Source organism: Phocoena sinus, chromosome 8 (assembly GCF_008692025.1).
Source record: "Phocoena sinus isolate mPhoSin1 chromosome 8, mPhoSin1.pri, whole genome shotgun sequence".
NCBI classification, from domain to species: Eukaryota; Metazoa; Chordata; class Mammalia; order Artiodactyla; family Phocoenidae; genus Phocoena; species Phocoena sinus.
The window spans coordinates 83,719,547-83,734,709 of NC_045770.1; the positions used below are offsets into that span (position 1 = coordinate 83,719,547).

At 47.5% G+C, this 15,163-nt stretch overlaps 1 protein-coding gene across 1 annotated transcript in view; it reads right to left on the reverse strand.

Moving 5' to 3' along the window:
• Positions 1-8,144, reverse strand: part of PAX6 (paired box 6) — a 38,828-nt gene extending 30,684 nt beyond the window's left edge. Inside the window, exon 1 of the mRNA XM_032638886.1 lies at positions 8,135-8,144. The gene's annotated coding sequence lies outside the window, so the exon portion shown is untranslated. The remainder of the gene's footprint in view (positions 1-8,134) is intronic.
• Between the last annotated feature and the right edge of the window lie 7,019 nt (positions 8,145-15,163).

The following is a 15,163-nucleotide window of genomic DNA, read 5'->3' on the forward strand; positions in this document are numbered from 1 at the left end:
CCAGAACCCAACTGTGGGCCGGTCTCCCAAGCCCGCCTGGGCCTGGGAGTGGCGCTCAGGGAGGAGTTTGCTTCGGTTTCTCCGCTGCCCTCGGCCACCTCCCGTGACCTAGTTTCTAGGCAAGCTCCTAGCTCACCTCCAGGATCTGGTCCAGACCCCGGCCCCAGATGTCCTGAGGTCTCCCCCGCCCCATGGTCTGCCTTGGAGTTTGGGCTGCTGCGGGTAGGCCCCGGGCCTGAGAAGGCCTTCGGACCTCCCTAGTTTCTGTCAGCGGCTCGCTCCCCACCGGCCCCCTCTGTGCCGACCGGAGGCCGCCTGGAAGGCTGCTCCGGGCTTGTTTGGAGTCCGGGCCATTAAGTGTGCGCGGATCCCTGCAACCCAGCAGGGTGCTCGAGAGCGACGCTGGAAACGCCAAGGCCTCCGCCTTCTTATCTGCCTGTCAATAAAGGGCGCGCTCCGGCCGCGCAGGAGCACGGGGCGGTGGAGGCGAGGCCGGACTCGGTCCTTCCGCGCTCCCGGCCAACGCACAAGCCGCTCTCCATTTGCCCCGGGCACAGACGGCAGGGCGGGAGGAGGCTGGCGCTGAGATAGCCACCGGGGAGGATGCAAGTTGAGCCGCTGCCGCAGCTCGGTACCCCGGCTGGCTTGTGACCCGGGAGCCCTCTGGAGATCCTCCCAGAACCCGGGAGCCGGGGCTCCCCTTCAAGCCCGTCACCGGCCTTGTGGGCAGCTCGTCCGGGCGCAGCTCCTCGTGGTGCCCAGTCCGCGAGGCCCGGCCTTGCCCAACCTAGGCAGAGGTGGACTCTGTAGGCCGCACCGGCCGGCAGCGCCGGCAGCAGGGCACCGCGGGCGGCCTGGGGGCGTCATTGATGACTTGCAGTCCGAGGATGCGGAGTGAGACCTGAGGCGGGCTGCACGTGAGGTGCAAATGGCCAGAAACGGAAAAGGAACCCCTTTCCTTCCAGGCTTCCCCCCAGCTCAGGCTAGCCCAGACTGAAATTCTGGGCAGTCTCAGGCTCTGATTCTCCACGGCAGCAGCGAGCGAGCTTTGCAGCCGCCGGGTCCGCGGGGGGTGCGGTGGGGGGAAGTTCCCTGGTCACCCCTGGCCTGTGACTGCGGGGAAGCCCAGAGCTTCCCTTCAAGCCAAGGCGGGGAGGAGGATGGAGTTAAGGGGCCTGAGATAACGGGTAGGAGTGGAGGAAGGGAGAGAGAGGAACGATTACAGAGCGAGGCTTGCTTGGAAGGAGACTGGGGGAGAAGATAGAGAGCCCGTTCTTGGCTTGAACGGTAGCTGAGATCTGTTTTTCTTGCCCAAGGTACGTTTCTCTCTCCCACCCCCCTTAACTACTTTATGCAAATGAAGAGGCTTCCAGATTGGCAGAGGCCCTCCCGCCGGACCTGTGATACAGGGTGTGTGGGAATTGATTGTCTTTTCACTGAGAATGGGCACTGAGTCTCCTAAACAATTGAAGAGTAGAAATGGATTTTTCCACTTTAGTATTTTAATTTCATTTTACTATGTCTGGACGATAATGCATTCTGTTAACTTCTGTTTTTACTTATTATTCCTGGGTGGGTGCTAGTTCATAAAGAGGTTTACTAAAGCTTTTCTGTATGACAATTAATAGAGGGAGAAGGAAAAACCTGACTAATCGAGGAAAAATACTGTGTATAGTGTGTGTCATTTCAAATAGCTGTACAAGCCAGGAGTCCACATATTATCTCAGAAATTAAATTTACTGGGTAGTGCATGTGGCTCTTGCTTCCCTCCCTTCCACTTCCTCCCCTTTAAATGCAAAGCTTTTTAAACAAGATTTTCATTGTAAATAAAACCTGGAGGAATGTTTGTGGATCTGAGTGTCAAAAAGGGAAATAGTTAGCATAGATAATATTTGCTCTCTCTTTACCCAGCTCTAAAAGACTGCATAAAGGCACAGTTATGTGCAATACTGTGGTTTCTCTGCTATTCAATTATTTTCCTGCTCTTATTCAAAGAAATACTTAGTTTCTTCTCTCTTCCGTCAGTTCTACCCCACCATAATGTTTTCTTGGACATTTGAGAAAAATCTCCCGATCCTTCCAGTTTGCTTTCCCACTAAGAAAATCTCTATTACAACCAATTCAAGAAAACTCTGCTTTTCTTTTCCTTTTAAATATTTTTATGTTAAGTCAGTCTGTGGCACCATGTTTGATTTCTTTCTCTCCCTTGTCCGGGTGGAGACTGAGACATTAGCTGAATTCCCTGGGGGTGATTGGATGCAATTCGCTGAAAGTAGACAGGCACGTCCTGGATGTTAGAAATTCACTTTTTCTCAACGTGACAAGGCTGCCTTCGATCTACAATTGTATTTGAATGGGCAATGAGCGGAAAGATCTCTCATCATTAAGCCTGCTTCTACTTTAGCAAAATAACGAGAGCCTTCATTTGCACACAAATGCTCATAAAACTCAGATTCCCTGCAACTCTTTAATAAAAAGGGATGGCTGTGTAATTTAAACTGGAGGTGAGAATCCAGAGAGAGTGAGAGAGAGAGATGGGGGTTTCAAAGGCATCCCCTCCCTTCCCCCAAAAGGTCCATGTGATCGAGTTGACTTTTTTTTTAACTTTAAATCTTAAATAAGATGTGAGTTGTAACAAGAGGATTGGCACTTACTCCGTGACCCTTATAATTGGATTAAATATAGACTGAGACATACAAAAACACACTAAGATTGACACCTGCCAACTGGACTTCCTTATGATTGATTGTGATGCTTCGTGCTGGCAACAATAATGAAATAAATTGTACGGATAAAACAGCACATTTGTCATTTCCGTGCCATGAGTGAGGAAGTCAACGAGTTAGGCAAGCTGTTAGCTGACAGGCGTGAGCGGGAGGCAAGCTAAAGAGATAAATAAGGATTCCAGGCATTGACAGGACAAATTATAACTTGTCACAACCTTTTTAAATTCAGAAGTTTTCAATTAACATATATATTGCTGTTACATGTAAGATAAGGGGGTACCGACGTAAACACGCGTGATGCTCAGGGACACCCCCCCCCCCCAGCGCCAAGGGCTTGGGCGTCCAGGTCTCTCCAACTGTGATCGCAAGTGAGCCCTGGAGGGCACCCTCGGGCCTCGGTGCCCAGCCTGTCCGAGGGCACCGCCAGGCTTTTTAAGGTGGCTGAAGCTGTGTTAGGCTGAGGGGTGGCTTCTTCTTTTGCTCGGACCCGCAAATTGTGACTCCAGTACCTTTTCTTCACTGCAGTAGAGCACCCGGTCCAGGGGAGAGCCCAGGCAAGGCCTGCGCCTAGGTCTGGCAGGAAGAGCCCCACTCTCTGCCTTACTTAGTTGCCATGTAGAAAGTATGAGACAGAGGGCAGAGATGCCTTCCTCCCTTTAGCACTCCATGGCCTTGCCTTCCGGAGAGTATCTGAGCTCCTGGTCTTGAGGTATCAGCAATGGTCAAGTCTTGGGGCCAGGTCTAGGCCCCTGAACCCTGGTGTGGCCTGAGGCTGCTCCCATGCTCTAGACTCTTGCTTTAATTGTCCAGTCCAGAGTCACCCGGGTGGAGGCCACAAACCCAGCTCTTTTAGTCCTATCCAGGATGAGGGGCTGCTTTCCCCTATTCATCCCTCGGCTTTGGTACAGTTTCAGGAGCTCCTTGTTGGCCCATGGATGGGGGAGGAGCCTGGGGGCAGGACCCTGGGGGGCCTGAGGCCATTCAAGAAGTGTTAGTGAAGTTTAGGAGGAGTAAATCTCAGGTACCGGGCAGGGCACCCAGTTAGGGGTGGCCTTGGGATTTCTGATGGAATCTAGGGTCTGTGGTTGGAGACGAATGTGGGTAAAGTTTGAGGTGAGTTTGACAAGTGTGTAGGGGAATGTAAACTCCTTAATTGTCTCCACCCCAAAGGAGGCTGACTTCTTAGTTTTAAAGATTAGTCTCACCTAAGCTAGAATCTGGACTTTAGGTGTCTATCGGTATTCCCGGTATTCTCTGCACCTATGTCCCGGCCCCATGCCAAACTCCAGCTGGAACTTTGGAATGTTAGCGGCAGGAAGTGAGCATCCTCAGAGGCAGAAGTGGGGCCTGGGCGGGAGACTAGGCTACAGAACAGGGCCTCATCCTTGCCCAGCCCAGGAGCTCGAGGCCACCGGAAGCGGGTCAGGTCCAGTTCCAGGAGGGCCGGAGAGGCCTGGTCCGGGAGGGCGCCGAGCTTCTACCCAAGGCCGTGGTCCGCCTCCACTTCCTGCGCTCCGCTCCAGCCAGAGTCTCGCAGCGTGGTGCCCGGAGCCCTCGCCCTTGTTCTGGTCCTCGTGGCGAAGAGCCCAGCCTTGCTGTCGAGGCCACTACCTGTCACCACAAACACTTTAGGAAAAAGCGCGTCCAACCCAAGCTCCAGCGTCCTAACCTCCGGCGCCCGCCACCGAGTGAAACACCACGAAGCCCTGAATCTTTCCAAAGAAGGAGACCGAGAAGAAGGGGAGGGAGGAAAAGGAAGGCAAAAAACAAGTTACACGGAATTAGCTGGAAGCCGCCTCATTCCCCAGCGACTGCAGCCATTAACATTATAATCTCAAACGCCATTTTTTATGTAACACTATTGTTAGTAAATCAACTCCTCGGGTCCTCTGAGACGCTGACCCCTGGCAATTCAGTGAAAGTGTAATTATCTCTCCGAATCTTGGACAGATTTAAGAGATTACATTTCAACTAAATCTATATCAATGCTAATTCCCTCTCTTCCCCCCAGCCTGCAGGTGCTAGGCACGGGAAATGGCGTCAGGCCCCAGCAGAACCGCTTCACAAAGAGGAGAAGGCTTGCTGCGTACAAGGCCAAAAGAAATGAAGGCACACATAAAATTACACCTTTTTTTTTTTTTTTTTTTTTGCTACAAAACCTGGTTCTTATATAGCAAAGTTAAACAAAGCAGCTATGCTAAATTAGCGTTACATAAAGGCGAGTTTAATGCTCGGTTACAGTCAACTGGTGTATCTCTGATGGCTAATTGTCTATCAAAATTAAAGAGAAAAGAACAAATGATTCGTTATAAGAAGGTGTTAAAAGCTTCAACAAAAGGACATTTCACAAATATAATATCGGCAGCTCAGGGATTGCCCGCGGGGTTGTTCAGGCCCCAGCCCTGCGCAGCTATGAAAAGTGGGGTGCGGAGTGCTATTTGCCTGGTAAGAGCTCATTTCCTCCCAAATGAGTATAATAAAAACCCGAGAGGCGATATTAGTGTAAAGATCGGGATTAGTCCTAATGGGCGCGATGGACGTGGGCTTCAAAGGCGACCCCTACTCTCTATTCCCGGACTGGGGGCGGAGGGCGCTTTGCCATCCCCCGAGGACACCACATCCAACTCGCCAGTGCCTCACGTTCAGGGACAAGAGAGAGCGAGGACGCGCTCAGGGTAGTTTCAACAAAGGAGAGTAGGCTTCGCGGGTCCTGCCTCTTCCCTGCCTTCTCCGGGTTGTTAGAAGACGGTACCGGGCTCATTCGGGGATCTCCGAGGCGCGGGCACGTGCCTTTCTGATGCACAGTGCGGGCCTCCGGGGGCGCAGGCTGCTGCAGCCATCCCACCCTTCTAGGCTGGGGAGGACACAGAATATACTACGGTGGCTCCCTTCCCCAAAGCAACACCAGGTCTAGAGCTCCAGGCATATTTGTTGTTCAAAGTTAATTAAACCTGAAAGCAACCAAAATGCACGCGCCAGGCTCACTGAGGCCAATTCCGGACTGCGCCGTAGCCGGCCCGCAGCGCCGGAGAAGCGGCGAGGGCCGCCCGGGCTCGCTCACTCCTCCGGAGTCTCTGTAAGAGAATCTGAGGTTGGGGAATAAAAGCCGAAACCAAATCAGGCAGCAAGAGCAACAAACCGTCTGGAAAATGGACCCACAGAGCCGCAAGAATCTTTTTTTTTTTTTTTAAACCGTTGACAACTTGTGTCCTAAAGAAAGTGTACTGAAGATAATTGAAATGATTACAATTCATTGCTGCCTGACTTTGAATATAAACAGTCACATAACGACATCCCCGCTGTACAACAACAATTTAATTTCCATTATCCGACCTCAGGATCCTAGCGCCAGCCGCCGGGGCAACGCGGCTCTAAATTCAGAAATCTTGGCTGCTGCCTGCATCATTCATTTCGGGGACGTGAGGGTGGGATAGGGGTGGAGAATGGGTTTGTTCTCTCCTCCCCCCGAATCTTGTTCTGAAAATCCCAGGGACCGGTGGACACTGAGAAGCCGACAGCTGAGACAATCGCCGTCAAGGGCCCACCTTTGCCCGAAGGGGCTGCGGGCGATGGCAGGGTTTGTTGTCCCCAGGAGTTCTAGGACCCGCACGGGACAGGGCCCCCAATTCTCACCCTAAACCCACCGGATCTAGGGAGGGCCTAAACTGGGACCCTCTCTCCAGGCTTCCCTCTCGGGGGCTGCCGCCTTTTCCTCTTCCTTTCCCCTTCTTTCCAGCCCTCGTGTCCTTTCCTTCTTTCAGCTTCTAAGTTCCCAGGCTCGCGCGTGGAGCCGGGCGGGGTCGGCTCCAGGGGCTCCCTCGCAGATTTGGAAGTTGCTTCGGCCTTGAACTTGCCACAGCTTCCCCCGCAGCCACCCACACTTCACGACCCCAGGGAAAGAGCGAAGGAAGGCAGGGTCTCTTTGCACCACAGGGACGCTGGCTCTCACCTTGGGGCGCGGCCTTCGCCGAGCCTCTGGGCTAGAGCCGGGGAGAGGGGGTGGGCTCCGGGCCGAGGCCTACGCAGTGCGCAAGCGTCGCTCGGGCCCGCCACCCCCTCCCCAGGCGCAGGGTCCTGGGGACACATTCTACTCCCCTCTCCGCGAAACTACCGCCTCTAAAAAAAAAGACCATCTGGTAATTGTCTTTCTTTAGATCTTCCCTTAATTATGCTTTTAATTAAAGATGGTTCAAGGCACCGGACCACATGAAGGGCAGTAATTACAAATTAGATTACAAACCCGACAGATGTAGCGGGATCTGCTGGGAGAAAGGTACCGGAATAAAAATTTGACTAAACTTTGGGATAAATTAATCGGCGGCTTGGAGAACAGAAGCACAGTTCTGATTATGTAGGCTCCAGCCAGGATTTAAGTTTTGTGTCATGATTGTTTTCATATTTCTTTGACGTCTATTGATTTGGAGGCAGCTGCAAGCTTTTGTCACAGGAGAGAAGAGCAGTCACAATATATTAGCTTGATGGCATAACTCGAACTGGAGAGGCGAGGGGAGCCGGAGTGACGGCGGCGCACGTGACCCCGCCCGGGGCTTCCTGGCCCAACCCTTACATTAACTTGTTCTAACAGGAATAATGGAGAATTACTACTAATGTTTGGTCAGAAGGTGCTTTTCTGTCTAGAAACGGGGGTGTGGGGGGCAGGAGTGCCGCGGCCGGGGCCGGGCATGCCGGGGTGTCTCCGCGCCCCATCCTCGCCGGCCAGCCGCAGCCCTGCGGCGGGTGAGCCTAGGCCGGGCTCCACGGCGGCTTCAGACTCCGCTTCTGGACTCCCAGCTCCGCGCCCACGTCGAGGGGCGCCGGGATGGGAGAAGTTCCGCGGCACCCGGGCTTGGCCCGGAGGTGCCAGGTCAGGTCCCCATCTCGGCCTCTCTTGGGGGCTTCCTGCAGGCGGCGTCGGGGCAGGAGGACAGTGGACCGGGAAGGCGACCGCCAGGCGGGTGCGCGGCCTCACCTGGCGTGCGCGGCCGCCCGCCCGCTCGCCCGCCGCGGGCTTGGAGCGTGATGCAGATTGCGAAAACAGAAGGGAGGGAGTTGGGTCATTTCCTTTGCTAATCATCGCCCCCGCCTGCTCCTTCCTCCACTCGCACCCCATCCCCGCCGCCACCCAGCCTCGAACACGCTTCCAAGCAGGAGTCTGACTCACTTTGAGCCAGTGGCTGCGCTTTATGGAAAAAATATACGTGCCCATCACTCACCCATCTATTTACAGCGCAGGTGCAGTGCCCAGGGGAACGCGCACGGACAATTAAACACGCCCACTTACGGCTTTCTATCACCCACGTGCTTTCAGAAATTGATACAACCCTAATTTTGACGCAAAATTCTACTAATACACCTTGCCAGAGAAGAACGTTCACTGAAAAGGTGTGTTATCCACGCCTGATTTAAACGAAGAGAACAGGACTGTCCCTGGAGAAGACCCAGCGGCCTGACACTTTTTCTCGCTTGGGGGAAGGAAAGTTTTTCTTTTGATTCGTCCTCTCACTTTGTTTCTCTTTTCCTTGGCGTTACAGTTTCTGAGAGGAATGTAAATATTTTGACTAAATCTCTGCAGGGCCTTTTTGAACACTAGGCACAATTATCTGTGGAATACTGTAGTTCATAGTTTCAAAACTTGGGTGTCAGAGTCTCCCTTGCCCGGGAAGCCCATAGAAATAGCGGCGACCTCTCGACTCCCTATTTGTATAATGAAATGAAGTATTCCCTAGTGTTTGTCCAAATTTTAAGGACGTTTCTTATCACTGCTACTTTCCAGTTATTTTCAGGGAAGAAAATTCGAGTCTGATAGGACTTTGATGGAGTTGTGACGAGATCATATTTTACCTTGCTTCCCTCTTCCCTCTACCTCTCCTGCTGTGGCGCATGTACCTGAAGTGTGCAAATATGGAAGTAATTTTTGAAAACATTAAAACCCTGTTTAGCTCCTCTGTGTATTTGAAGTGGAGATGCCTTTCTTTTCCTATTTTAGTATTTGATACAAAGCAGATATGTTGAAACAGAATGCAAGGTTCAGAGAAACTAAAATGAGGAGGAAAATAGTGCTAAGGAATTTCCCTAGCTCTGAATATAATACAAATAATGTAATGAATGTCTTTTCTTTCAAAGTGAAGCAAAAATTGCCAGGAAGCATAATGTATCATCTGTTTTTCACATGATGTGTTTTCATGTGTTTTTCAAAAAATACATACCTAACATTCCCCATTATCAATCTACCTATGATTTTAAAGTCTAAAAATATTTCCAAACACAGATATGGTATAAAAACATAGATTTCAACTTTGTTTTTGTTGTTGTTAAAGTTATCTTATTCTTGATTTTTAAATACCCAAACTGTTAATGTCAGTTGTGGCCATTTTAGAGCCTGGATGCTCTAGCAGGGCAACCAATAATGTGTTTATTTATCTATCTTATTTTCTTATAGTTCAATGAATATTTTACACAAAACATTTTGGGCAACCTTAAGTCCTTTTTAAAATCAAATATTCTGTATTTGTAGCAAATAAAACTGAAATTTTTTGTTTTTTATAGCGAATTTATGTTAATGAAATAAAGAATAATACTGAGAATTTAGTAAAGCTTACACAATGCTGACAAAAATACTTGAAAGCAGAAAAAAGATAATGTTAAAACTGCCTATAATACTCCTTGTGGTCCTAATTTTTTTGTGTGTATAGGGAATCTGAGTTTTTCAGTGAATAGTATTCTGTTGTTTCATTCTATATTGCCATAAGAATACTCGCCTGTGCTCTGTTTGCCTTGCTGTGTTCTCATAGCTTATGTGTGCACTATGAATTTCAATAAAGAGAAATTACTGCTTAAAAGAATAAAGAATGGTTACTTTATGTCTCCTTGTTCTTTCTTTACAATGTGCTCCAAAGTTTTTTTTTTTTTTTTTTTTTTTTACAAATCCCATTGCAGCTATTTCCCTTCAATTCCATGATGAAAGTAAGCAGCAAATGCCATTCAATTTAGTGGAACTCAAGCACAGGGAATACAAAGATTTTGTTCAAAGCCTCCCTCAAATCTATTTTGGGACTTGGAAACAGAATTGGGCTGGAGGCAACATCAGTAAACATCTCTGACTCCAAATGATGCTACTTGAAGCAGGTGGCTTTGGGGTTCATTTTGGAAACAGAAGACATCCATGGAAATATGTGTTCCTCAGAGACTGACAAGCTATGGTGGACTTCAGGAGGAATCAAAAAACAACAACAACATGCTCTCACCTGCCTCCGAGTTGCAGGCAAAGAAGAGTTTCCTCTCATCTTGCCTGCATTACTTTTTTGTATTTGGCAGCTGAACCAGAGAGCAGCCTGCAACATCTTGCCTTTGGGGACTTCCTGTGGCTTTGCCACATTCCCTGGAGAAGCTCAGAATCCTGGAATCGATGGAGGGATTAAAGAGAGCCACAACCATCATTCCCCCTCTAATCCATCTGGGGCTGATGCAGTATTGATAACAACCTTTCTGTTGCCCTACAGTTTCAGGCCACTCAAATGAAAACAAATAATAGGAATTTGATTGTGGAGGCAGGGATAAAGTAGAGGCAATTAGTATAGTCTTCTGGGTTGAACGGATTAGTTTCTATTCCAAAATCATGGACCCAAGTATACAAAATTAAACACTTCCCACTCATTTCTTTCAGAGTGATTTCTTCTCTTTTGAATATTGCAGTGATTTGGATTGAGGCATTGACACATTCGTTTACCAAGAAATCTTACAGTGTTGCTAGGACAAGACCGTTCTCAGTTGCTTCAATTTGGTAGCTTCAGTTTGCTTGCCTCTCTCTGCTTGAAGCTACTCTGTTAGGTAATAAAGAAGCCCATTTGCATTAGATAACAAGAATCATGGACAAGATAGACACAATGCTGATTAAACAAGGACTCATATCCCATTTTGAAAGCTCCCTGATAACCAAAACCACAATCGCATCAGTAGGTCAAGCAAAAATCTGAAGATAAAATCGATGTCAGTTTTCTGTCTTGGTGACAGGCAGAGAATCACCAAGAATCATATCCAATAACTCTGTTATCAAGTACTCACTGTTGTCAATGAATTCAGTTATGCTGTGGGTCAAATCATGCCCCACCTCCATGATGATGTTTATAGCATCCCTCACATTGACACAGACTTGACCAGAGCAATATGCTAATAATTATAGCTGTCCGACAACCGAATGGTCTGCTTTGTAAGGTGAGGTGTGTGGAGACACTGGGAATGTTCAGGTAAAATCTGGGTTGTAGTGAAGGTTAAATTTGCATGAACAATGGTTGGGAAAACTGACCTATTCCCCAGACTCCTGTTCAGGGCCAGCTATGTTGGGATCCTTCAAGGAACATTTATTTATCTACTGGTTAATACGTTAAATAGTTTTAATATGATTACTTTTTGAATATGATTATGCATTCATGTGGTTTAGAATTCTAAAGGTTCAAAAAATATTTTGTCCAAATTCTCATTCTTGGGACTTCTCTGGTGGCGTAGTGGTTAAGAATCTGCCTGCCAAGGCAGGGAACAGCGGTTCGATCCCAGGTCCGGGAAGATCCCACATGCCGCGGAGCAACTAAGCCCGTGAGTCACAACGACCGAGCCCACACTCAGCAACTACTGAACCCCGCGCGCCTAGAGCCCGTGCTCCGCAACAAGAGAAGCCACTGCAATGAGAAGCCCGCACACCACAACAAAGAGTAGCTCCCACTCGCCACAACTAGAGAAAGCCCAGGCGCAGCAATGAAGACCCAACACAACCAAAAAAAAAAAACAAAACCCTCCCTCTTACCCTGTCACCCAATCACCCAATTTTTAACTGTTGGAAGCAACCAATATTACCAGTTTCTTGTATATAGAGGAGCTTAAAAACAGAGAATCCCAGGGCCTACTTAATGAGACTTGGAAAGAAGGGGCTTACCACCTGTTTTGTTGTTGTTGTTGGGTTTTTTTGTGTTTTGCCACACCAGCGAGGCTTGTGGGATCTTAGTTTCCTGACCAGGGATCGAACCCAAACCCCTGGCAGTGGAAGCACAAAGTCCTAATCACTGGACCACCAAGGAATTCCCATTACCATCTGTTTTAAAACCTTTCCAGATAATTCTGTTGGGTTGGGCACAATGGTCTTACTTGATTTCTAGACTACTTTCAAACACTGAGATTTTATGGAAACCTCTAATGTAATAGTATTCATTCCATACATTTCCATAATCTGTGCAAAGTATTTTCAAAACGAGTGTACTTTTTGATTCTCCTTGCAACCCTGTGAAGTAAGTATTATTTTCCTATTCTCTTCCCATTTTACTGGAGATAAAAACTGCCTCTCAGGGTTTAAGTGACTTGATCAAGGTAACTGAGCTAGTAAATAGCAGTCAGGTAGCATCACTTCAGGCTATTCCAGGACCTATAAACACTTTTGCTTTGAGAGCCTACCCCACGTCATATCAAACAGTAAAATATAACGACATTTTATTATTATTATTTGATATAAAATTTTCTGAAAGAATCTTGAATTTTGTTAGGAATGTATTATTCATTTTGTTTTGTTTTCATATATAACGTATTAGTTGAGTTGCAGCATGTTAACTGTTTGTCATGTAAACATAAATTAATGCTGACTTTACAGTTTGTTTTTTCATATTTTGGAGCTACTAATTTTTTGGAGGTGGTGGCTAAATTCAAACATCTTTTCAAACCCCTGAAAAACGTGTACGTTTTAGATTCTATACTTGAGGTGTCTGTATTAATTAGGATAAGTTTAAACTTCTGTAATTCAGTGCATTAAAGAGCATAAAAGTTTATTCCTCTCTCATCTAACAGTTCGAGGTGTGTGTTTCTGGACAGCAGGCAGTTCTGCTTTATAAGATCATTCAGACTTCTAGGGTCCTCTATCCCCTAGGCCATAGCCTTTGTTTACAAGGCTCACAGGTTTCTTCAGGTTCTGGCTCATGGGAACTGAAAAAAGGATGCAGGAAGAAGGCATGGTCTGTAAGTCTACCTTGGAAGTGGTACACATCCCCTCTTCTTGCATTCCTTTGTCCAGAACTTAGTCACATGTCACAATAAACTACAGATAGAACTGGGAAATGTAACAACCCACATGCAAAGAAGGAAAGGATAGTGGATTATGGCAAACAACCAGCAATATTTACAACAGCACACAATGTAGTCAGGTAACTCTGACAATAATCCAGGTAAGAGCTGATGATGGTAGCAGTGAAGGTTGTGGGAAGTGATTGGATTCTGGATATATTTAAATTTTTTTCCTGATGGATTGGATTGGGTTGTGAGAGAAAGAGGAGTCAAGGTTTCAGCCTGAGAAATTGAAAGAATGGATTTGCAACTCATAGAGAGGAGGAAGACTGGGACAGAGGCAGTGAGGTGGGGGTTATGGAGAAAAATAACTAATTTTATATTAGGTATATTGAGTTTGAGATGCTTATTAGACATCCAGGTGGAAGTGTCACATAAGAGTTAGATTTATGAGCCTGGCATTCAGGGCATATGTCCAGGCTGGTGAATTTGGTAATATTTAAGAAAGAGATAATTTTTTAAACTATGAGATTAAATGAAATTAGAGAGGGAGTCAACGCAGACAGAGAAGAGGTCTAAGGATCAAGCTCTGGGCCATATCAATGTTTAGAGTTCTGGGAGTTGAGGAGAAATCAGCAAAGGAAATTGAGCAGAGCAACCTGGAAGGCAGGAGGAGAGCCGAAAAGAGTGACACACAGGAGGCCAAGTAGAGAAACATGTTAAGAGAGAATGATCAGCTGGTATTCAATTACAGTGTCAAATGCTATGAATGGGTCAGGTTAGGTAAGGACAGAGAATTGACTGTGAGATTTATCAGTGTGGAGGTCTCTCAGGGCCTTGTCATAAACGGCTGCGTAACGTGGATTGTGGGAAAAAAATCTTGTTGGAGTGAGATCAAAACATAGTGAGAGGAGAGAAATTTGAAGCAGTACAGTACATACAACTATTTTAGTGATTTTTGTTGCAAAAGGGAGGAGGAAAATGAGGCAATAGGTAGAGGTCAAGATGTATGTTTAGGGAGTTCTCTGGTGGCCTAGTGGTTAAGATTCTGGGCTTTTCCTGCCAAGGCCTGGGTTCAAGGCCCCCAAAACGATCTATCTTTAGAGATGGGAGAAAACAATCGACATGTTTGCATTCTGATGATCCTATCTTGCACTAGAGAGGGAAAAATCAATGATGCAGGGGAGAGAGAGGAGAACTCTCTTAGTGTCCATGAGAAAGCAAGAAGAAATAGGGTATGGTGCATAAATGGAGGTGTTGGTCTGGTTGAGAGCATGGATGGTCAATCCAAAAAAATTGAGGAAAGCAGAGCTGATAGACTCAGATACAGTGGGGTGGAGCTTCTCGTCTGATTTTCTCAGTGAAAATCAGTAAGTCAGGTCATCATCTTAGAGCAAAGATGGAGGAGGAGGCATTGTGGATTTGAGGTACGAGGGGGAAATTGTGAAAGTCATCTAGATTCTAGAGAATGGGTACATGAAGTGGCTGGAGACTTGTATATGGTTTCTGGACATCTCTGGGGGCCCAGTCAGCCTCACTGGTGTATATTTTTCTCTAGGCACAGTCAGCTCAGGTGCAGCGCAGGTAGAGTTGGATTTGGCCATGGTTGGGCTTTTGCAAGGATAGTATGAAGAAAGGAGGGAGAGGGGCAAGGGCATTACTTATGTGTGCAAGGAGGTGATTCCATGGAGACTAAGCTGGGTAGGAAAGGAAATGAAGACACAAAGGAGTGAAGGCCAGTGAAGAGGTGGTAGGATTAAGGAATTTTCTTTGTGGGTCAATGAATTGTCAAAGTGATGGAGTGGGATGGAAAGATAGGAGGTGGTGGTTGGAGGGTGGGATGAAATAGAAATGATGAAAGGGTGAAATCAATGTCAACATCAAGACTATGAGAGTGAGCGGTTGGAGCAGAAGAGGTCGAGGAACTGAAAGGCCAGGGCACCAAAAAGATCATAGGTATTGAAATTCTCAAGAATTAGGGTAGGACCAGTGCTAGAGAAAAGGATGGTGAGATAGGAGCTAAAGTCTTCAAGGACAGAGAGGGAGAGAGCTGGGTGTCTATAGACTTCAGCTGCCAGTTCAGGAGAGTAGGTGCTATAGTCTGATGGCAGAAGGGTCAAAGCCGGGGCATTTCATGGAGGAGAGAGACTAGTGTGAAAGTACCAGAGAGAACAGGTCCTGAAGTGTGAGGGGCATGGAGAGAAGCAGCTACCACCTGAGGGAGCTACAGAGGACAAGCCAAGAGTCAGAAGAAGAAAGTGAAGGGGTCCTTCAGAAAAGAGGGTGCAGGTGATTGTGTCGAGGACAGACCTGAGGGCGCAGTGGAAGGAGATGGGGCTGCTTAGGACATGGACTCAAGTTGCATGGAATCCTGAACCTCCTGCAACCTAGTCCCTCTG